Source organism: Scleropages formosus, chromosome 5, assembly GCF_900964775.1.
Source record: "Scleropages formosus chromosome 5, fSclFor1.1, whole genome shotgun sequence".
NCBI classification, from domain to species: domain Eukaryota; kingdom Metazoa; phylum Chordata; class Actinopteri; order Osteoglossiformes; family Osteoglossidae; genus Scleropages; species Scleropages formosus.
In genome coordinates, this window is record NC_041810.1 from 5,314,157 (window position 1) to 5,338,539 (window position 24,383).

General features: G+C 45.7%; 1 protein-coding gene across 3 annotated transcripts in view; it reads left to right on the forward strand.

The window, feature by feature from the left end:
* LOC108930824 (LIM and calponin homology domains-containing protein 1-like) overlaps window positions 1–24,383 on the forward strand; it is an 87,822-nt gene that overhangs the window by 14,621 nt on the left and 48,818 nt on the right. The gene's annotated exons all lie outside the window — the stretch shown is intronic.

The following is a 24,383-nucleotide window of genomic DNA, read 5'->3' on the forward strand; positions in this document are numbered from 1 at the left end:
TGATGTGACCAGTTTAAAAATATTTTGGTTCAACACTTTGTCCATGGGGGTCGGCTTACCTGTCACCCACATCACTCCAGCAGAAATGCTTGTCATTAAGGCGCTAATTAACTTAACTACACTAACAGCAATGAGCCGTGCGAGGCTAGAATTAGCATTTAAAATCCAATAAGCCTGTTTTCTGCTTCGTCAGCCATAATCCATATCAAATGAGTGGTGGAAAAATATAATCCAGTGATTGCAAAATTCTAGTGTTACACTGGACCAGAAGGTAGAAACAAGAATACAGACTATGTTGGTCTGGACCAGGTGAGAAATGACAGAACACTAGAATGGAGTGATGGATGGAAACGAGAGTCTTTGCCGATTGTTTTTTCTACGTTCACTCTGTCTTGCCCACTCCAAGCAACATTGACAAATGCAGGGTTAACTGGTAATCCCTGCTGTACACTGTATGGAGGTATAGGCAACCTTGAATCTTGAATACTCAGGCTTGGCAGGTGTTGGGTTCACCCATGGTGTGTGAGTGACAGAGTAAGTGAGTGTGTGTGTTCCACTGATGTATGGATGAGTGACCCATTGTAAGTAGTGTATCTAGCAGTGGAAGCCTTTGAGTGAGTGAGTGAGTGAGATGAATAAGGTGTGTGGGCTAACAACACTACATAGTGTTCATTGGAGGTCGTTAGGGAGAAAAGTGTCTGCTAAGTAAATAAATGTATCAGTAGCATTATTAAGTACTCAGGGCACTAGTCCTGAACCTGGAAGAATTTTGAGGTGGTAAAAAGAATCGACATGAAGTTACTCAACCAGCATGAAATAACATAGGTTTTGTCAGTGTTGGAGAGAAGAGCGCAGCGCAAGCTGAAACGGAACGCGCTGGCAGCCTTCAGCCCCTTTCAGAACAAACTGGACAATGGAGATCAACCTAGACGAGGGACTTGTGTGCCCAGACGTAGTCTAAACAAGCCTACCGCCAGATGTAGTCATGTGGTCCTCCCACAGGAAGATCATAATCATCATCGAACTGATGAGAACTTGGGAAGCGTGGTTCCGAGAAGCTTTGGAGAGAAAGGAAGGAAGATAGGATGAGCTGGTGGACGACATGAGAAGCGAAGGGTTGAAGCGCTGGGCTGTGGGACAACACGCCTAGTGTCGGACGGAGCCGGCTGATGACGCCAAGGCAGACTGCCGTATCTCATCTCTATTTGATAGTGTTATGAGTGGTACTTTGTGTGTTTATAAGACCTGCTTGTGCCCCTGGGTCTGGTAAACACCACTGGTACTTCTGCTCCGTGCATCACTGAAAACGCTGCGAATCGCTGTGAAAACGCGGTAACGTCGTGAGCGACCGTGCCCTTGAAACGGCGAGCGATCCGAGTTGAGGAACGGTCAGGCCGTAAGAAAGAAATAGTTTTCTCGGCTCCTCCTCTGCCGTTTTATGTCACGCAGCTGGAAATAATTTTTCCTTTGAACACGTGAACGATTGATTGTGTTCCAAGGAAAATTTGTGCACCAAAAAAAAAAAAAAATTGTGCTGCTTTCTGTTAATTTTCACAGAGGCTTGCCCAGCGTCATCATCTTAATTTGAGTTTAATTAAAAAGCCGAAATGTCCCAACGGTATTTTTCTCCGCTCTGTCGTAACTCGTCTAGACTGTTTTATTACAGTCTGCTTTACAGTAACAGATCCTTTGCTCATCCTTTTATTTCACTCTAATTTCCAATTAAACTTCTTGGCACTTTGTGAACCCAGTGACAGCGCATCGCTTAAAGCACTTGTGTCACTGCTCCCTAATTGGAAACTTTTTATTATAATGAAATAGTGGCCTAATAGTAACCGTCACAGCTTTGTGGGTCTTGGGTTCCTAACCCTGCTTCAGTTGTAGTGCATCTGAGTCAGTTTTTTGTTCATTTTTAAATTTTATTTATTTTTTTTTTTTTGATGTATTACCATGTCAAGCTGAGTTTATACTGAAGTGATGGGTGTGTATGTATATATCAAAGCCTCAACACACATTTACAAACATATGTATATCATTGATGTAAATATTTTGTGCATGTACTGAAGAAATGTGGTGGGGCAGCACAGTAGCACAGTGAGCAGCGCTGCTGTCTCATAGCACCTGGATTGTGCAAGAGGACATGGGTTCGATCCCCGCTCAGTCTGTGTGGAGTTTGCGTGTTCTTCCCGTGTCTGTGTTGGTTTCCTCTGGGTGCTCTGGTTTCCTACCACACTCCAAAGACATATTGTTCAGGTTCCCCCATAGTGTGTGAGTGACAGAGAGAGTGTGTGTGTTCCACTAATGTATGGATGAGTGACTCATTGTAAGTAGTGTATCTAGCAGTGTAAGTCTTTGGGTGCTCTGGTTTCCTCCCACAGTCCAAAGACATGCTGTTCAGGTTCACCCATAGCGTGTGAGTGTCACAGAGTGAGTGTGTTTCACTGATGCATGGATGAGTAAGCCCTTGTAAGTAGCGCATCTAGCAATGCAGTCACCTTGGAGAATAAGGTGTGTGGGCTAGTAACACTACACAGAGTTCATTGTGAGTTGCTTTGGAGAAAAGCGTCTGATAAATAAATAAATGTAAGGTGTGTGTGTGTGTGTGTGTGTGTGTGTGTGTGTGTGTGTGTGTGTGTATATATATATATATATATATATATATAATAAAATGTGTATATACACACAGTCTAGAACTATTTGCCCCAAGTGGGGACGCAGCGAACTGGAGCCTAGTCCGGCAACGCAGGAGGGGGAAGGGACGCACCCAGGATGAGAGGCCAGTCCGCTGCAAGGTACCCCAAGTAGGACCTCAGACCCACCACAGAGCAAGGCCTGGCCAAACCCGCTGCGCCCCCTGTCTGTACCCAGTACTGCGGTGTAAATTATCCAGATGCACGAACGGTAAAATAATGGTAAGCACCTCAGTATATGTCGTTTTCTGTTACGCATACAGGAGAACAACATTCCGTTTCTCTTTGGACCTCCGTGCCGCATAGAACATAGGCTCCGCCGCTCGCGCGGCGGGGCCCGGCGTGCGGGAGGGAGGGGCGGCGCGGCGGAAGTCCTTTTCCTCGGTGCAGTGTGTTACAAACAGATGAGTGCAGATATAAACATAATGGCATCATCTAAATCTAAGTAGAGTAAATAAATCGAGGGCCCCTTATATGGCACATAGTTGTAAGGAGCTGGAAGTTTCTCGTAATCAGAAGATTCTGGGTTACTGTAGTACCTTTAATGAAGGTATTTACCCAGAACTAATACAGTAAGAATACCCTGCTGTATAAATGAGTAAATGACTGTAAAGATATTTTATGTGGTGTTCCACATGGGACAAAGGAGTCGGCTAAATTAAGGTAAATAACCCTATTTTAACAATGGTGTATTAGTGGAATCTGCATGCGGATGTTGCTGTAAAACAAAAGCTGAGATGCTCTGCAGCACTACTGTCCCAAACACATTATTTAAAATAGTGCAAGATTACTGCATTCACGATGCCAGATAGATATCATCGTTTACTTTTCACCCCCCACCCCTGAGTCATGTTGACAGTCGGCCGGCTGCATGATGACAGAAAAGGTGGATATTTCTTGCTCTGTTTTGCCTGCATGTTTTCCTCACAAGAGGCATTTGCTGATCTTACAGGTCACTTCTCTCTCATCTCAAGGATGTTGCACTGATTTAAAATTTAAAAAAAAAAAAAAAAAGCTTTTTGTGCAGGTCTTTCAAGGACACTGGGGCTGCAGCGGGTGTGTGGGTTTGGTGCACGCTTGTAGCTCCACTTTGCGTCCCACACTTTTAGCCCTTTTGGAAGAGTGCCATGGCGCTGCCCCCACAACAGGCTGGATAAGTGCACCGCGAACAGCCCGCTTAACTAAACTGCCGAGCTGCGGGAGGACGGATGCCACCGTTACCTGGCTCTCGGCTGCTGGACGGTGCGAGAGAACGCAAGTTCGATTCCCACTTGGTTTATGTGGAGTTTGTATCTTATTCCCCTTGTTCGTGTGGGTTTCAACCGGGTCGTCCGGTTCTCTTCCGCAGTTCAGAGACGAGTTCGTGCCGTCGCAGTGGGAGGCAGAGTAAATTTCCCTATGGAGATTAATGAATTCTTATTATTATTATTATTATTACTATTATAAATTCTAAGTTTTTTTTTTTTTTTTTTTTTTTTTTTTTTTCCTCCCCTCGTTTATTCTTTACAATCCCATTTCCAAGGGAGGTGATCTTTAAGGTAAGGCCACATACAAGAAGTACTTAATTTACTGCGTATGATAGAGGCCCTTTCTTTACAGCAGTTGTGGCTCTGGGATGGGCTGATCTTCCTGATGCTTTCCCATAATGCCCGGAGGGCCGGGTTCGACAGCTGTAGTATGGCGATGCTCCTTCGGCACTGCTGCTTGGACACGCTCTGCCCAGGTTCAGTTCCTGTAATGCAGTCCAACCACAGAATAACAGACACTGAAACAATGGATTTCAGGAATAACAGTGACCAATAAAAATATATAAGAAAAAATTAAAAATTAATGAAAAGACCAGGGGGGTGCGGTGCGGTGCCGCTACGGGTTTCGTCGGCCTCTGCTCTCTGGTGGGTCTGGGGTTGGAGTCCTGCCTGGCGATGCTAATTACCCATAGGTTTTTTTTTTTTCTCCATTTTAATTTAGTGAATTTTAATATGACATGCATATGCACATTTGTCTATATTTATTGATGCTTCCGTAATCAAACATGTATAGATATATGCATACCATCATAGGTATAGTTCACAAAGATATGAAAAGTTGGAAACGGTGGACACTGGCTCCCGCATATTTTCCGTTACTCGAGGATGGACTGTTGTCGTTTCAGTTTTCAGGAGAAAAGGAAAAGGGAAGAGATCATTCTCACCAGCTGCATTAATTTCAAACTCGGCGACAGCCGGTAGCATAGTGATTTATAGCTACTGCTTTTGGATCCAAAGGTTGCATGTTTTATCCCCACCTCCAACTGTAGTACCCTTGAGCAAGGAACTCGCTCTAAATTGCTCCAGTAAAAATTACCCAGCTGCATAAATGGGTAGATAATTGTAACCTAAGCACTGTAAGTTGCTTTGAAGGAAAGTGTCAGCTAAATAAGTGTAATAAGCTTTACTATTATTTGTCAATTTTGAGACGGCCGGTTTCGTACTGGTTAGGGCTCCTTCCTTTGGATCCAAAGGTCGCTGGTTTGATCCGAACCTCGGACTATAGTGCCCTTGAGCAAGGTACTTACCCTGGAATACTCAGGCAAAATGACCCAGCTGTATAAAAATGGGCAAATAATTGTAACCTTAATATTGTTAAGTTGCTTTGAAGAAAAGTGTCCCTTGTACAATACAATGTGCCTGCAGCACCATGTTTTGTCACTGGAGTGGAGTTTATTATAAGGGAGGGTCTCTTCAGCCACGCTGGGTTACCATCCATTGTTTCTGTCTATCACTTTGCAGGAAGGTCATGATCTTGACAGTTCCTCTCACCCTTCCAGAAGCTTAAGGCAATTTCTCTCACTCACACACACACACACACACACACTGTCTGAAACCACTCATACCAAGCAGGTTCGTGGTGTACCGGAGCCTAACGCGGCAACACAGGGCGTAAGGCCAGAGGGGGAGGGGACACACCCAGGACGGGACGCCAGTCCATCGCAAGGCACCCTAAGCGGGACTCGAACCCCAGACCCACTGAAGAGCAGGACCCAGTCAAACCTGCTGCGCCACCATGCCCCCTCTATTAAGGCAATTTCAAATACTGTAATATGTAATTTTCAAATGCTGTAATAAAAAAAATTGTTAGACATTGACACTTGAGGAATTGTAGATTGGCAACAGCTTGTAAAATCATCCTTTTTTTGCAGTGCTGGTTTGTGAGTTGGAGTTATGGAATACAAAAAGCACCCTAACTGATTTTCTTCAAAGTATATTATTGGGAAGAGTACGAAAACGTGCAGGAATTTGCAGTAACATCGCAGGGATGCGTCGTTCCCATGGCTCTTTCAGTACCATTGGGTGCATGGAAGAAATGTTTGTGAACAGCTGGTAGTGCAGTGCTTAGAGTTGCTGGATCTAAAGGTCTCAGGTTTGGTCCCACCGCCAACTGTAGTACCCTTGAGCAAGGTACTTACCATAAATTGCTCCAGCAGAAATTACCCAGCTATATAAATGGGTGAATAATTATAAGTTGCTTTGGAGAAAAGTGTCAGTTAAATGTCATGTTTTCTTTTTGCCAGTAGCAGTATTTTTAAGGAAAACTACCAGTATTGTCACGAAGTCGGCGAATTAAAACTTTTGCACCAATACCTTCCTCTTAATCTGGTTGCATTATGCAATATTTGTTGTGTCCCAACATGACTTATGTCAATATTTGTTGCTCTAAAGCTCTTGTTGGTCTCAGCCCATTAGGCTGCCAGGGTATCTGTGGCTAAGAGCTTCATTACGTATAAGTTTAATGGCTTTTAATGCATTGGGTGCATAGTCATATAAATTTTTGTACAATAACACTGTCAAGGTGTGAACTTGAAATGACCTCCATCTAGACAGTATTAAAGGTATATTATGTTGATTTGCTATACCAGAGGGTAGGGAGAGAGGAATGTTCCAGAAACAGCTGCATCGCAGGCCATGCAGTCCGGAGTCTGTCTCCCAGCTGTGGGATCTGCCCGACGTGACAAGGCCTGGGTTAACAGGAAGTCTCCTGGAGGGGTTTCCTTGCCAACGCCAAGTGGCGACACGGTTGAGAAACCCGTTCGTTCATCTCACGCCCTCCCGCCGTCACGGAGCAAATAAACAAGGTGCCCTGCTGCAGCTCGCAGGGAGGTGCCGCTCCCACTCGAGGGGCACACGCAAGGCGACGTGTCGGGACATGCCCGGGGCCTGGCGCTCCCCCTCCTCCTCCCCCCCCGCCACCCCCCAACCCGATCCCATGGGCTAACATCAAACAACCGTCTTCATTTGCATGTGTCTGTGCAACTGTTGCAAAGTGCTGCGGTGTCGTTTGGCTCATAAGTGGAGAAGTAACCGACGACATCATGGTTCAAATTGACGGCTCACCCTCGACAGCCCCATACGTGTTCCTGATAAGGCACCGTCCCCTGTTTGTGTTGCACTCTTCTACCTTTATACATTTTTTTATTTTATTTATTTATTTAGCAGACGCATTTCTCCAAAGCGACTTCCAACGAGCTCTATGTCGTGTTATCAGCCCACGCACCTTATTCACCATGGTGACTTACACTGCTAGATACACTACTTGCACTGGGTCTCTCATGCATACATCAGTGGAACACACCTTCTCTCTCTGCCACTCACGCACTCTGGGTGAACCTGAACAGCATGTCTTTGGACTGTGGGAGGAAACCAGAGCACCCAGAAGAAACCCACACAGAGAGAACATGCAAACTTCACACAGACTAAACAGTAATTGAACCCACGTCCTCTCACACCACCCAAGTGCTGTGAAACAGCACTACCTGCTCTGTCACCGTGCCATTTTTGTGTTTCTCTGGGGGCGGCAGGTAACACAGTGCTTAAGGATTGCAAAGGATCACTGCCTTTCGACTCAGGTTGTACGTTCAAGCCCTACATCGTTGCTTTGAGCAAGGTACTTACCCCAAAATTGCTCCAGCAAAATTACCCAGCTGTATAAAGGGATGGGGGGATAACGGCGGCATAGTGGTTTGGATCGGGTCTTGCTCTCCGGTGGGTCTTGAGTTCAAGTCTTGCTTAGGGTGCCTTGCAACGGACTGGCGCCCCGTCCTGGGTGTCCCCCCTCCCCCTCCAGCCTTACGCCCTGTGCTGCCGGGTTAGGCTCTGGCTCCCCGCAACCCTGTATAGGACAAGCAGTTCAGACTGTGTGTGCGTGCGTGTGTGCGTAAAGGGGTAAATATCTGTAGACAGCTGAACATTGTAAGTCACTTTGGAGAAAAGCATCAGCTAAATGAATAAACGTAACTAATATGAACGTGTAGTAAAAAAAATTTAAATAGCACATGTATTTTTTATTTTTTTGCTTTTATTAAATGTGTGCTCCAGAACCATGAAGGATTGCTGTAACCCCGCTGACAACGATTCTTAGGACTGCATGGTAACTGGGCGACACTCGAAGAATTTGGGTCAGAGGTATTCTCGTCCTTTTGTGCGTTTCTCGGGAAAGTCACCGAGCGCGTTCCGAGCGAAAACCGACGCGTCGAATGGGCCGGACAACGAGCGAACGGAACGAGACGGAGGACAAGTGTGTCACGCTGCGAACCGGGCTGCAGGTTGGAGGAAGACCGATCGCACCGGTGCGAGTACGCGTAGGCAAAGTAAATGTGACGGTTATGCGAGATAACTGGTCTTGTAACTTTGGCCTGGCCGTTTTCCAGGAGCCCTCTTTCATCCAACTTGAGGGCAAGCCAGGGGTGCGAAAGCCGTGGTTGCACAAGGTGCAGGATCCAGGCGGCAGATCGTTGCGCTATTGCTGCAACTATGACTGCACTTTACACAGACCTGTGTCAGTGAACAAATGGCAGGGCAGAGCAGAGTAGAGCAGAGGTTGCAGGGGAGAGAGGAATGGGTCACCACCCCTGTCCAGTGTCCACTGAACCACTAGTGCAGTGCTGGGTGCGGAGCAGCTGACCAAGTCCAGCAGTCCACCTGTGGTCCAGCACACTTGCGTGCGTAGTCTTAAAGTGTAAAGTCACGTTGGACTCATTATATGCGGTTGCCGAATTTCTGAATTATGAAGGACGGCAGTTTTGGTGGGATTTTGGTTGGGGAGGACTTGTTCAAAGTTTCAGCAGACCGAGGCTCTTAGACACCATATCTTGGCACCGTGTGGGGTGGAGGCAGACATCCAGACACCAGATCATTGCATCTCCTCCAGCGATACTCCCAACGAGTTCGCGATCTTACTCACTCGTGTATTACAACCGTGCTGCGTGACCTTCGGTTGTTTCACATAGCCGGGCACGACCGTGGGATTTCAGCGCTGATGGCAATGGGTGATGTGTCAGGAGTAAGAAACACCCATTACCTGTAATAATTCCAAACAAAGGCCTTTTGTTCATGGTTGGCTGGAGTCCACTGCGCCTCGCTTGTTAAACCTCTGTAGAACCTTGTGTCCTATCATGACCAAACAATTATGGGTCCAGGCTGGGACTCTGGGCCGAATACGATGAGTAAATGGACACGTGCATATCTGCACAGTCGCTAGTATTTGTTAATGATATGGAGGGTCTGGCTTCGTTGTGGTGGAACGACTTCCCTCTCTCACTCAGAACTGCTGAAACTCTCCTTTTTCGTACTCGCTTCACCCAAGCTCTCTCCGGCTCATGTACGATGTAAATGTTCATGCGCCGTAACTTTATGATCATCCCCAGATGAGCCTTTACACAGTCGCAACTCCTGTATCGTATGTAAATGTTTGTGTACCTCATTAAAAAAGGAAAAAAAAAAATGTAGGAAGGCCATCAGGATTCATCTATCCTGCGTTTTATGCACCTGCTTGAGCGATGAACATCGGTGCATCAAGTAGAAAGAAGCAATTTAGGTTTACTTAAGAATCGCATGTCTGCAACCATGTCTCTTCCTCTTAATGTAATGGACACATTGTATTTTTACTGAGATGTCCGTTGCCTTGGCGAAAACTGTCTTCTAAATGAATAAATGTAAATGTAATGGAGCAGCGAATAGCTACATAGTGCTATTTGGCCAGTGCCTGCTGTGTGGTGGGTCAGGGGTTTGAGTCCTGCTTTGGGTGCCTTGCGATGGACTGGCGTCCCGTCCAGAGTGTATCCCCTCCCCCTTCAGCCTTACGCCCTGTGTTTCCGGGATAGGCTCCGGCTCACCGCGGCCCTGCTCAGGTCAAGCGGTCGTCGATGTTAGCTGAACGGATGGGTATAGTGAGACAGCAGGTACCGCTGGTGCCTCACAGGTCCTGGACTGTGTATGCCATCGTGGGTTTGATTCTGGCTCAGTTTATGTGGATTTTGCATGTTCTTTCATGGGTTTGCTCCAGCTGCTCTGGTTTCCTCCTAGAGATCCAAGACATGTGTTTCAGGTGAATTGGTGACTCTAAATTGCCCTTCGATTGTGTGTGTGTGTGTGTGTGTGTGTGTGTGTGTGTGTGTGTGTGTGTGTGTGTGTGTGTGTGTGTGTGTGTGTGTGTGGGTGTGTGTGTGTGGGTGTGGGTGTGGGTGAATGATGTGTTAATTCAGTCTTTTTCGTTGATATATAGGTGGTCCCTGATTTACGATGGGGTTACGTTACGCGGAACCCATCGTAACTTGGAAATATAAGTTGAAAATGCATTTAATGCACCTAATACACACTTCTGCGTGGAAAAACTGGATGATGCAGATCTCTGCCGCTGCCCAGCATCACAAGAGAGTATCGCTTGCCGGGGGGGAAAAAATCTGGATTTTTTTTTTTTTTTTTTTTTAAAATTCAAATTTTCTAAATTTAAATTTACATTTTTCGAAGTACTGTTTCTACTGAATGTCTATCGCCAGCTGACCATCGTAAAGTCGAACCGTCATAAATCGAGGACCACCAGTATATAAATAACTATCTGGCAAGTTTAAAAACACAGTCCGGTCTGTTTTCAGCTTTGCGAACCAGATCACTTGAAGTACGAAGTAGGGTAGTTCTGGGAACAGGCTGTCATGAAAGCCAGGTTCAGTACAGGGAAAAGGCTTGAGATGGAGAGTCTTTCAGACATTGCTGCTCATGTCTGGGGTCATTTGCATTGTGTTGTCGAACACATAACTCTGTACCTTCTGACCGAGCACCACAGTACACTAAGGGTCCAGCTTTAAAGTGCAAGGTGAGCCCAGGTGTGGAGGTCTCACCTATACAGGACTGATATCTCCTTCCTCTGAGATACACATCAGGCAACATGGTGGCACAGCGAGTAGCGCTGTTGTCTCACAGCGCCTGGGTGGTGCGAAAGGATGTGGGTTTGATCCCCACTCGGTCTGTGTGGAGTTTGCATGTTCTCCCCGTGTCTGTGTGGGTTTCCTCCAGGTGCTCTGGTTTCCTCCCACACTCCAGTGATGTACTATTCAGGTTCACCCATAGTGTGTGAGTGACTGTGTGTGTGTGTGTGTGTGTGTGTGTGTGTTACACTGGGTCACTCTTCCATACATCACTGGAAGTAGTGTAACTAGCAGTGTAAATCACCATGGTGAATAAGGTGTGTGGGCTGATAACACTACATAGAGTTCATTGGAAGTTGCTTTGGAGAAAAGTGTCTACTAAATAAATAATGTAAATGTATATTTGTGCTTCTCTGCTCACTGTCAACCTCCTCACTTCTCGAAAAGATGTTATTGGCTGGCCCCGTGGCCTCTGTCATTTATAAGGGACCTTTTTGGTTTTTATAAGGTCTCTCCAGGAGAAACCTTAAGGAAATGATGGCATGCATATAAACAGCGCCAAAACTTGGCCACCTGATGCATACTTAAGCCCCAGGAGTCACATCCTGTTTGCATCCTGTTAGCGTTTCACTGGATTTGTGCTCGTTTCCTCTTAGCCTGCCCCGTCCCCCCGCCCCCCCCGGGCCCCGTCCATAAGCCAAGCAATGAGCTTTAATCCTGTGAGGGACCTGTTGGACCATGTGGCGCTGAAAATGTAGCTCGCCGGATCCATGACGCCCGCAAGACCGCTGCGTCTTTTCCCACTGAGCTGTTCTCTCTGGACGTGAAATAGGAGCTGCCTGAGATAATGGGAAACGAGTGACAAAGGGCCACTTCCTTCATCTGGTGACACTTCAGTGGGAAAACAGTCCCGTTGTCACTGAGATACAACTAATGTAACGATGCGCTTTTTTTTTTTAACGTTGATCTAATAAAGCTGTTAAGCTATGACCTTTTTGGGGGGAAAAAAAAAAAATTAAAAAATTATCTATCTTGCTGGCAGTTAATCCGAATCATTAAAACAGAGCTGTTGCTGGGAGATGTTTTAACTCTCGAAAATCTTCAGAAATACATTTTCTTTGCAGCAGCTAACCGCCGAGATCCGCAGCCAAAGTGAAGGACATGATGATTTGGTCATGAAGTCCAGTGGACTGATTTGATTTGATTTCACTGTCTTCGGGGCAGTGACCTCGAACAGCACCTCTCCGCTTCCAAAGCGCCGTGGGAAAGTATTTGCCCGTTTTCCGCTTTCCTGTGTCCTTTCTCCTTTTTAATTCAAACAGCTGAGTTAATAATAATAATAATAATATTATTATTATTATTATTATTATTATTATTACTACACCCTTAATGAGACTCTTTAAAGTTAGGGCCATTAACTTTTCCACATTCTAAATTGCACATTTCATTATCTTCCCTGCCTAGGAAATGACTGGTGTCATCTTTTTTTCTCTGATGGTACATTCATTCACTACTAGGACTGAGAAAATCAGATTTACTGTCGAAAAGCTGCAACAATAGATGAAAATGGGGGCAAATATATATATATTTTTTTTTAAAGCAGCTCTATGCCAAGAGCCTGTTTCTGTCGCGAAGGGCCGTGACGCTACGCGCCATCCTGCCTGCTCCAGCTGCCCGAATAGCATTGCACCCAACCCCCGTGGTGGGCCCACATGGCCCCCCCACGATGCTTTTTCGGGCTGAGCCCGGCCGGGTTATGTGGGCTGCCCGGCCACCGGGCTCTCTCCTAGGAACACTACCCTCAGGCCTGGCTCCAGGGGTAGGTCCCGATGACCCTATTCCGGGCAGGGTAAATGTTGTACTCTCTACCTCTCATGGGGGTTTTTGGATAATGTTAGTCTGGATCTTCACTCCAGACCCGTTCGCCTTGGGAGACCCTACCAGGAGCAAACTGCTCCCGACGATGTAGCTCCGGAGATCCCTGGATCACGCAAACCCTTCCGCCACGACAAGGCCCCGACCCGAGAAGCACCGCATGTCCATTGCGGAGTGGCTGCATTGTGCCGAAAGCGGAAAATTGGGCCAAAGTCCTCTCGTGTCGAGGCTGTTCTGGGTCTCTCCACTATGGTACAAGCTGCAGTGTCAATGAAGCTCTTAGCTTTTCAAGCGGTGCTGTAAATTAGTGCAAAACGTGCTCAACAAATGGTAAACGGCATAAATCTTTAGGAGGCATATGTATGAACTACGGTTAAATAACTGCACCGATAGGTTAAAGGACAGCGTTCTCCCGGGTTAACGGTGTTTTATAGGTCTGAGGTGGATGTCTTCTGTAAAAACACAGAGGTAATGCGTTTACACTGTTTGAAATATACAGATTGTACTGGACAGCTGCTGGCCGTGTAAGTCGCTGGGAACACAGGTTTTGCAGCTTTTTTCGTTTACATTTACATTCCCCCCCCATCTAGCAGAAGTTTTTTCCAAAACAACATAGAATTCCGGGTAAACAGAAGCGCCTTTCATCAGCCAACATGCAAGAAGAGATATGGACATTTAGTTCGCAAAGCACAGCATTATACCACAACCGATCGTCCCAAGCGGCAACACGGTGCAGGGCTCGGGGGGGAGGGGCGCGGACACACCCAGGACGGGACACCAGTCCATCCCAAGGCACCCCAAGCAGGACTCGAATCCCAGACTCACCACACAGCAGCCCCAGCCAAACCTACTGTGGCACTGCGTCCCATTGCCCTCGTTCCCCCAGGATTATACCAGGTTCATTGTTTTTGCTAGGAGGGGGTGCGGTGGTGCAGTGGGTTGGACTGGGTCCTGCTCTCCAGTGGGTCTGGGGTTCGAGTCCCGCTTGGGGTGCCTTGCGACGGACTGGCGTCCCGTCCTGGGTGTGTCCCCTCCCCCTCCGGCCTTACGCCCTGAGTTGCCGGGTTAGGCTCTGGCTCCCCGCGACCACGTATGGGACAAGCGGTTCAGAAAGTGTGTGTGTGTTTTTGCCAGTTGACATCATGCAAATAGCTGTATATAGAATTGATGGAGTAATTTTTTTTTTTTTTTTTTTTTTGTAAAATTTTAACAGGTAGCGTTTTGAAAGTTTATCATCATGGATAGGAGATGGGAGAGAAATGGGTTTAAAAGAGATATTTTGAGGCTTTTTCGATGTTGAGAGGGATTCAGCAGTTCTGAGTGACAGAGGAGCTCATTCTACCACATTTGAGGCACAAGCAAGAACTTCTGGGCTTTTGACTTTGGACCTCCAAGGTGGGCACCACCAAGCGGTCAGAGGCGAAGGGGTGTAGCAAGTGATCGGGTCCTACAGATATCGGGGAACAGATCCGTTGACCACGTTAGGCCATAACTAGTGTCTTGGACTTGATATGGGCAGCTAATGGAAACCACTGGAGAGAGGCGAAGAGGAGAGATGCCAAACAAGGCTGAAACGCAACTTCTGTGGCAGTATTCTGGTTCAGCTAGAAAGGCTTGATGGCAGCAGCCAGGAGACCAGACAGGAGGGAGCTGTAGTGGTCCAGGTGGGATATGACCATGACTAGCAGTCGTGTAAAAGCTGCTTTGCTCTCCAGAAACCTTCAGATGATTGAGTTTTCCCTTCATTCATTTTTAAGCCCTCCGGCTTCCTTGTTGTTGCGGGGAGCGGTAAGGGAACAGTGCTCACCACCCTGGGCGTGACATCCAGTCTTCCCAGGGGACGACAAATGGACAATGGCTGCAGTTAAAGTGACCCGTGACATAATGGTCAGATATAGCGCCCTGGTCAAAGTCCCGGCTCGGACCGCTTGCGCACGGCCTTTGTGCGAAGCCCGAGCACCTGTGTTCCTCCGTTCGCCGCGGCATGGCCGCACCTGTGTGCTGGTACGGGCTTGCCCTCCCGCCGTCCTTGTATGAATGCCTATTTTTTTCATTTCCTTTGAATGCACTGCTCTCCCTGCAAAACCACAGAAGCAATCAATGAATTCCATTGCCGTCGCTTTTGCGTCCTGGTCTGATCTCTGCAGTTGAGCGATTATAAACAAGTCCAAATTATGCCATTGCTGCATTTTTTGTATACCATCCATTAGTTTTCCGGAAAGTTCCTCATGCCATTCCGCTTTGGCACATGTTTATTTTTTTAGTTGCATAGGCGTTCAGGGCACTGCTGTATGGAAGGCAACGAAACCCACTGTGGTCCCTCACACGGAGCCAAAGAGGAAGATTCCAGAGTGTTTCTCACAGCGTGAGTCCAAGCCTCGGGAGACTACACCCATTGTAGCAGAAAGGCCCAAACCAGAGCATTCCTTTTGGCATTGCCAACAACGCCGGAGCACCAGAAAAGGAAATGAGTGATTAGTTTTAGAAATCCCATGTATCGGGCAGCGGTGTTGCACACCAGCACTGGTGAACCATAATGAGAGAGCGACTCTTAAGCGCATTCTTGCAAAAAAAGAAAAAAAATTTATATACTGTATATGATACATACATTTATTCATTTAGTAGATGGGGGAGGGGGCACGGTGGCGCAGCGGGTTTGGCCGAAGCCTGCTGCGTGGTGAGTTTGGGGCTCGAATTCTGCTTGGGGTGCCTTGTGGCATACTGGCGTCCCGTCCTGTGTGTGCGCCCCCCAGCCTTGCTCCCTGTGTTGTCGGGTTGGGCTCCAGCTTGTCGCAACCCTGCTCGTGACAAGCAGTTGTAGACTGTGTGTGTGTGTGTGTGTGTGTGTGTGTGTGTGTGTGTGTGTGTGTGTGTGTGTGTGTGAGAGAGATTTCAGACACTTTTGTCCAAAGCACCGTACCTCTCATAGAAAATGCAATGTGTTCATTACATTAGCAGGAAGAGACACTTAGATACAGATGTGTGATTCTTAAGTGCAGTTAGTTTACTTTCCAACATATGAACCAATATCAATCACACGAGTCGCTTCATAATACTGAACCCACCAAATCAACAATCAGAATATCGACGATTCCTGATCACCTTCCTAGTTTTTTTTTTTTTTTTGAGAAACACATAAACATTTACGTTACATTGCCGTAGTCGCTGCGTGAAGGTTTATCCGGGCATGAAGTTATACGGCATAAACGTTTGCACCTTACATGAGCTTAAGAGATGATGAGAGAAGTGAATCTGGAAGAGGTGAGTTTTAAGACCCTTTTTAAATTTGGACAGAGATTCAGCAGTTCTGAGTGAGGGGGGGAGGTCGTTCCACCACGGCGGAGTCGGAACCTCCATGCTTCACCTTTAATGTATGGGACCTCCAAGCAGGCAGTTGTAGAAGAGCGTAGCAGTCTGGTTGGGGTGTAGCAGTTGATCAAGTCTTGTAAATATCTGGGAGCAGTTCTACCGATACATTTGTAGACAATAACTAGGGTCTTAAATTTGATCCGGTCACCTATAGGAAGCCAGTGGAGATGCATGGGAATGCTTCGGCAAGTCAAACGTGACTAGGGCAGCAGCGTTCTGTATGGGCTCTACTTATATACTGTATCTGGAAGCGCTTATGTTTGTCTTTGTACGCAGGAAAATGACACCACATTCCTGCTGGATTGAGGAATATATGAGATCGGGAGTTAAAGTGACGGCTGTTGTCTCTCTCTATATTATTACCAGATTTTTGGCAACGTGCATCCTTAGTTGTGCAATACACAATAAACCATGACCTGACAAACCGTCAAGTGGTTGAATAATTGCTGAGATGAAAATAATGCGTCCGAATGATAAAGCACATTGCTCAGCCCTTGACAGGCTTCCACCAAGCCACATGTTCAATGTATTACCCAATATTACTTAATCCGAATTACGCTTTAAATATATTGATATCATTACTAAGACAGATGGCTGCACCGGTGACTTGCTTTTTTCCCCCCCCCATGTTTTAAGGAATTGGGGCAGAACATCGAGCGCATTGAAATCCCAGCATGCTCTGCTGTCTGGAGGCGGAAAGGTTGAGCTGATCCACTGCGGGGGTGGGCATCGCCATCGCCGTCATCCGAGGGACCTTTCATCCCATTTCCGCTTTCTCCTGATCAAATGAGAAGGATTAGCTGTTAATTACCAACATAATCTAGATTAAGGATTAATTGCATACAGGTTAAGTGCTCATTTCTTAAGAACCTAATCAAGGTGGTCAGGGTTACGTAATCGTTTTAGGATTCTCTTGTGAGGCAACGTGTGTTTGGGTAAACAAGGGAGGGACTGCCTACTTGTGTGTTTTTGTGTGTAGAACTGATTTCGTAACCTCGAAGGGACATTTGTGTGGGGAAATACTTGAGTTTTATTGGGCCGGAGTGGGGAATAATTCTTAATTCAAGTGGTACCTGTGAAGGCTGCAGAACGAAAGCGCGTGTGTCTGTGCATGTGTGGGTGGTTCCCATGTCTTCAAAAAGAATGATATTGAGAATCAATAGTGAAACTGAGCCATAACTAACTGGTGATGAATACATGTTGGTTATTCTAATCTTTCAGCAAAGCTGAGTCACAAAATGAAAGTTGTCTATTTTTGCACGGCGCTACGAGTAATGCTGCTGTCTCTCAGCACCTGGGAGGTGCAACAGGACGTTGGTTCGATCCCCACTCGGCCTGCGTGGAGTTTCTATGGTCTCACCGTGTCTGTGTGGGTTTCCTCTGGGTGCTCTGGTTTCCTCCCACACTCCAAAGACATGTTGCTGAGGTTCACCCACAGTCTGTGAGTGACAGAGAGAGTGTGTGTTCCACTGATGTATGGATGAGTGACCCATTGTGAGTAGTGTATCTAGCAGTGTAAGTTACCACAGTGAATAAGGTGTGTGGGCTGATAACACTACATAGAGTTCATTGTATATTTTTGTGAAAATGATCCCAGTGCCAGAGGGCCATGTTTAGTATTGAACAGGCGTTCATTATGGTATCTGGAAGTTGGTGACCACCACTGTTAGGTAAATCACACATTTTCTCCCTTACTGTTATGGATTAGAGAATTTGTGCTGAGCCTTTTGTTTCTATGCTTCGTGCCTTATGGGACCAGATTTTCTTATTTCTCTATAATGCAAAAAAATAGGACTAATATTAAAGGAAAGATTCTTTTGTGATATAATGGCTCCTGATAGTTTTACATCCTTTTTCGATCAAATTCCTTTAAATTATGATGGGCATGTTTCCAGTCATTTATGGTGAGCACCATAAAACAGGTTTGCAAACAAAGGAAAACAAATATTCTTCTCAAGGCAGAGAAACTTGGGACTGAAGTATCTAAAAATGTATTGTGAATAAACAGTTTCAACAATATTTGCTTCGCAGTAACATAACTACAGAAATAAAAAATGTCTCAAAGCTTAAAAAAAAAAAAAAAAAAGACAAATATACAAACATGCTCATTTAACTACACTAGGAATTCACAGTCCCGGGGGATCGTGAGATTTGACCAGCAGAAGGCAACGCGTCCGTATCCCACAATGCCTGTCAATGGGCACTTTAGACATCAGCGTTACCATTTTTACTTTGAATTCTGCATCTGGGCAAAAAAATTTCCCAAATTTGAGTGCTTATGTTTTTCTTTTCTCCATTTATGTAAAAATGTCCATGAGTGAATGAGTTTAAGTACTTAATGCTTTGAAGGAGTCCCTTGTGCTTTTGGCAAGAGTCTAGCAAGGGATAGTACAGTATTGTGTACTGTAAGTGCTCAGGCATGACTGTAACAGTAACCACTTTTTGATGTATCTTTACAGCTGTTCTGTAGGGATGTTTTGAGGGTGATGTAAGGGAAATGAGTAGCATGTGTTAAATGCAGGCTCATCTACATGGTGCTCTGAACAAAGCCATGGAAGGTCTTTACTTTTTTTTTAATAAAGGGCCCTCTAAATTGTCGAAACGGATGAATGCCGCACTATAGCCACCCCACACCAGTGACTTCTTGTGTTGAAAGCTTTCCAGCAACCATATCAGCTTCAGTTCTACCCTTGAGTGAAAGATGGTTTGTTGTCCACCAGGGCTGCTGTCATCCATAAAAGCCTCTGTCCACCCGTGGTGTTTACTTTGTAGTACATACCACCGCCATCACATGTTCAAAGTCAAGAAAAATGGCTGAGATTTGAGGTGACGTTTTCAGACCTCACAACAACAACCTTTCCTATTGGTAAAGATATGGGTGAGACCATTGCAGCAGTCCAGCGGGGGATGTCAGTGATGGTTGTCCTCACGTGACCACATAAAGTAGTTCAGTAGGCAACTGAGTATGAGCACTAATCTGTATCAATCTGCATCTGCGGTTCAGAACTGTTCACCGGCATCCTGCTCTTTTTGTCCCGTGACCTCGTCTCACTGTGGCATCTTACAACGCCCCCCGAGAGTTGGGCTCGTAAGAAAAAAGGCCGGGAGGGAAGAAACCGGTTGGCTAGTGGTCTCCCACGACTTCTGCCAAGAGTTTGGTTACATACGAAATAATTTCATGAGGGCACTGAGAGGGTTAAATAAGAAAATAGAGTTATAGAGCCATTTGTTTAAATTAGTCTCGCTTTCAACGAACTCAGCAATGGCGGAAGTTCTTACTTTTGAACTCAAAGTTGAGAGCTTCACATATTTACTGTGACTTGCAGGAAAGATTGTGAAACCTTATTAAAAATGATTTCCGGAGCGCTGTTTAAATCTACATTTTGGTGCTGGAGAAGACTTTTTGGCGTGTGTGGATGGGAGGGAGACATACAGATGGATCTTGGATCAAACCAGGACACTGATTGCAAGAGAATTAGAGAGAGGAACAGGAGAGAATTGCAAAAGTACCCAACCTAAACCATCGTTTTTTCGTGACTTAAAGACAGAATGTGCCTCACCTCAGTCATTTTAAGCATCTTAATTTATGCTTGTGTGAAACTGGAGATTTAAGTAGCTGGATGCTCTGTAAAACTAGGTTTGGCTAACCCTTGATCTAGTATTTTTTTGTATACAGATGGTCCCCAATTTACGATGGGGTTACCTTCCGCGAAACCCATCACAAATTGAAAATGTACTAAGTCGAAAATGCATTTGATACACCTAATAAACACCTGAGTGACAGATTGGAGATGCGGATCGCTACTGCTGCCTAGCATCAAAAGAGTCTCGTTCCACGTATCGGTTGCCCGGGAAAAAATCAGAATTCAAAATTCAAAGTGCAGTTTCTATTAAATGTCTGTCGCCAGCTCATCATCGTTAAGTCGGAAAAAAGAAAATAAGTCAAACCATCATAAATCGGGGACCACCTGGACGTATTGTTTCAGCAAATGGTCTCTCTTCCATGATGAAAGGGAAATTTTCTTTATTTATTTATCCTTATATTATAAAACTTCTTTCCCCCTTTTGTTAAGTTCTGGAGGTCTCCTGACTGTAAGGTCTCGGCGCGTCAGGTAATTTGGACGACATTCATTTCGGAACTTTGAAACTGTACTTGTACTCTGCTCGGCCTTTTGGCTGAAATTTTGCAGACAGGAGCACATCGTTAGTTTTCATAAAGAGCTGAAATGTTGATTTTTCTTTGATCACCACTTTGTTTGATCTATTTGCTCTATAAAGACTTACTACAACCACAAGAATGCATAGTTATAGACATTTCAAAAAGCAGTGATTGAAGTTTCTTACACAATTTCCTTGTGGTCAAAAGCATTTTTGTAAGTTATTTGTTCGCTTTGGTCAAGACGATGCTTTAGTGAGAAACAATATAGGGAAATAGCGGAAATATATGTGGATAAATAATAGTCCTTGTTATGTCTTAAAGGGACCATTGGGAGCAAAGTTTGATCGTTTAGAAATTTAGTGAACGGCACGGCTTAAAAGTATCCCACATTCGATGGAAAACAAATTCCAGAATGTAATTGAGTTGCCTTGAATAACCCCACGGTGTGTTTGTGAAATAAACTCTGCAGACAAAAAGCTACTGTGGATGTTAATGTGACCCCTGCCAGCCAAAGTTTTGGTGGAGGACCAGATCGCCTTTTGGGTCACGAGGACAGATTAATGTTTGAGTTGCACCTGGTCCTCCGGATCACTCTCGTGCGTGTGTGTGTGTGTGTGTGTGTGTGTGTGTGTGTGTTGGGGGGGGGGGGGTCTCTGTCTTCAGTCATGCACACCGCAGTCAGCACGCAGTCCAGCTCAGTCCTAGAGGAGGCCCGAGTCTCTTTCCGACAGCTGATGCATCCCAGTGCTCTTGGAGATGCCCTTTTAAAGAAGTCACAGTACCATCAAGAAATCAGAGGATCTGCCCAGGCTTGTTTGAAGGATGGTAGAAGATGACAGTGTCTGTGACAGGGCATGGAAGGGCACTGGGAATGCAAGTTTGAAGGGCCTAAACAGATGACATGAGATTGGACCTGCTCATATGCAGAACTGGCAACGTTCTGATTCGGTATGTTCCAGACCATAACCAGTATTAACTGGTGACACCGTACAAATAAGGCCTTAATACTGGTGGGTCTTGACTTGCGTCTGGGTTGCGTTTCACTCATACTCAGTTATATGAAGCAGTGACCATGGAGCAAAGGAAAAGAAAGAAACTCCCAACTGAAAGGCAAAGGAGGAAGGAAAAAAAAAAAAACCTCTTGAGGTCCAAGTGTCACTGGCTCAGGGGTCTTGAGCATTCTAGGTAGAAAAGACTTTAGGTTTTTTTTTTGTTTTTTCCCCCCCCTTCTCCTCACTGCCACCAGAATGCACAACAAACATAGACTAAGACCCAAAGAATAAGAGGTATAGGGGATTAGCTTGCCGTGTTGCTGCAATCATCACACGGCAGATAGAGCGGTCATCACTCGGTGTTGCGATTTGTCTTAAGGTATTTCTTGCAAAATATTACTCTGCAAGGTCTTCTCATTTTCTAGGAGAAAGACCAGGTTGGAGAAGTCTTCCATGCTTTTAAAAAAAAAAAAAAATGAAATGGCATTGATATGTTTTTAATGTTTTCTTAAAACTAGTGCCACAAGCATATTACAAGCGTGGATCTGCTTTAGTCGTCCTCCCCCCCACAGCCTCTTGCGGCCAAATGGGTGTGACATGCAGCTTGTTTTGTCAGTGGCAGGGCTGTGTCGTGTTTCAGAACAGACCTCCTCAGAGTAAGTAGTCGGTGAGGAAACCTGCGGGACTCGCTGGTCTGTTCTCCGATCCGCAGCCGTCGGCCCCCTAAGGAGACGCGCGACGAGGGCGCTCGCCGGGGCGCTCGCCGGGGCAGCTTCTGGAAAGCCCTTCCTCGGGAAGCCACTCTGTCAGCAGCCCTATATTTTACGTCTCCTGAAACGTACAACAATCGGAGTTAAGATCTTAGGGTTTGGAACTAATAAGGAAACCAGGCACGGCTCAGTTTTGCAGGCAGCGGGTCTGTCCAAGAATTTGCGTATTGCTTTGGACACCGTGACCTTTGCAGTAACACTTTCACAAGTCCCCTGGTCCTTGCTTTCATACTTTGTCTCATGGTAGATAGCAGGGATAGTACATCATGTATGCGGTAATGGAAGAGTAGATATCTTAGCATTGGGGACTGAAGAAAGGAATAACTGGCACTAAACACAGTTAAAGCTGCATCCTGAGGAATAGAAATGACACTGTACAACACTGTATGTTTGTATTTCTTGGCAAGGTGAAGCAGCTGAAATAGAGTTCCTAAAGACACAATAATCATGGACAATAAACAGTCCATGTTGGACATGGATATTTTTTTTTTTTTAAAAATCCCTTTCTTAAGGATCAGTATGTTGTTTATAAGCCATCATTCCATGCGAAACCCATCTATGCAGTGACATCAAGACTACCACAGTACTTCTCTTGGTGTCCTCTGCTGATCCAGATGGCTCTTCACTCTCATCTATGTGCAACAAGGTGGACAGGAGCGCCTGCTTGGAGACCAGAGGCTAGACTGCTTCAGTTCTCAGGGCTTTAACTGCAGGGTTGCTGCCAAAAACCCCAGAAGGAATCTGACTGAGAAATGAGGCTTGGATGTAGTCTGGACATTCCAAAGCCTGAGTACATCAAAACATGAACCCACCCACTGTTCTTGAGTTTGAAAGTCAAGGCTAAGTGCAGACTTCCCTTAGGATCCCAACAAAAGCAACCTGACATATGAGGAAGCTTGTATGGTTTTTTGATGTGAATTTATGATCTATCTGAACTGACTCCAAGGCTTTGAGGTAGGAAAGCTGGATGTCTGTTGATGAAAAAAGTAGTTCTAAGGCTTGTGTCTTTGAAAAGGGTCGTGGGGCTCGTTGCGGTTTGCTCACAACTGCAACGGGACCCGTTTCCAGCGGCCAGGTCACCGGAGGCTTCGGCGCTGGTTTATTCCAGCAGTTGGGCACATTCCCCGTACCTCTGATCTCAGACATCTCTCCCTCAGGTTGGGACTCCTTGTCTACTTATTCATCTGATTTTGACATGTCAGCTTGGGGCAGTTAGTAGTGTAGTGGTTAGAATTGATGCCTTTGGACCCAAAGGTTGTAGGTTCAAATCCCAGCTGCAGTACTCTTGTGCAAGGTATTTACCTTAAATTGCTCCAGTTAAATCACCTAGTATAAATGGATGAGTAACTGTAAGCAAGTTGAAACTGTAAATCACTAAATAAGCAACTTTAGTATCAGCTAAATAAGTGTGAACTTCCAGGAGAAAGTCTGCCTGCTTTGTGAGTTCTAGACCATCCACTCAGTGCACAAATAATGATGATAAAAATCACATAATTGTCTTCTGCCAACAAGTGAGATACACTGTAGCATAAAGAGATTTGCATAAATGATGTGCAAATGTGATCTGTTGTTGGGTGACATCTTCTTGAGACACTTGATTTTGGAACAATTTCGAAGGACCTGGTGTGTCTCGGGAGGTTCTGGATGAGGACAAGGGGAACATTTCCCGAAACCATTGCAGCGATCATAGTTTGCATTAACGTTGTTTGCATGTTCCGTATTTTTAAAAACGTTAACAGTTCTTTGGATGATGACAAGCCCAGAACATATCGCGCACACAGGCTGAAACCGCTTGGGGTGCCGCGACGAACCAGAGCCTAGCCCGGCAACACAGGGCGCAAGCTGGAGGGGGAGGGGACACACCAGGACGCGACGCCAGTCCGCCGCAAGACACCCCGAGGGGGACTCGAACCCCAGGCCCGCCGGAGAGCGGGACCGCACCCCCCTCCGGAACATATTATGCTTTTATAAAACGGCCCCTGATATTCAGTAGATATTGAAATGGAAACAAGATACGCTGCTCACCTTCCCCAGCTGGAATGAGGGAACAGAAAGCAAATTATCAGCCTCTTATATTTCTTACTGTATCCCAGCTCTCACCTTTAAAGAACCCCTTCTCAGAATTCTATGCTACTGGACATGGTTATCAGGATTAAATGGTTAAAACTGGATCTTAATTGTAGTACTTCATGATCAATAATCATTTTCATGGCATTGGTATTTCACCGTTTGGTTTTTGTTTTATTCCGAGAAGATCCATGTGGAAACCCTTTGCTTGATCTGCAGGAAATTCAGTTCTCTGAGTTCTGGATGCGTCAGTAGAGCCACTTGCCTGTTTTTCACAGGGGTGAG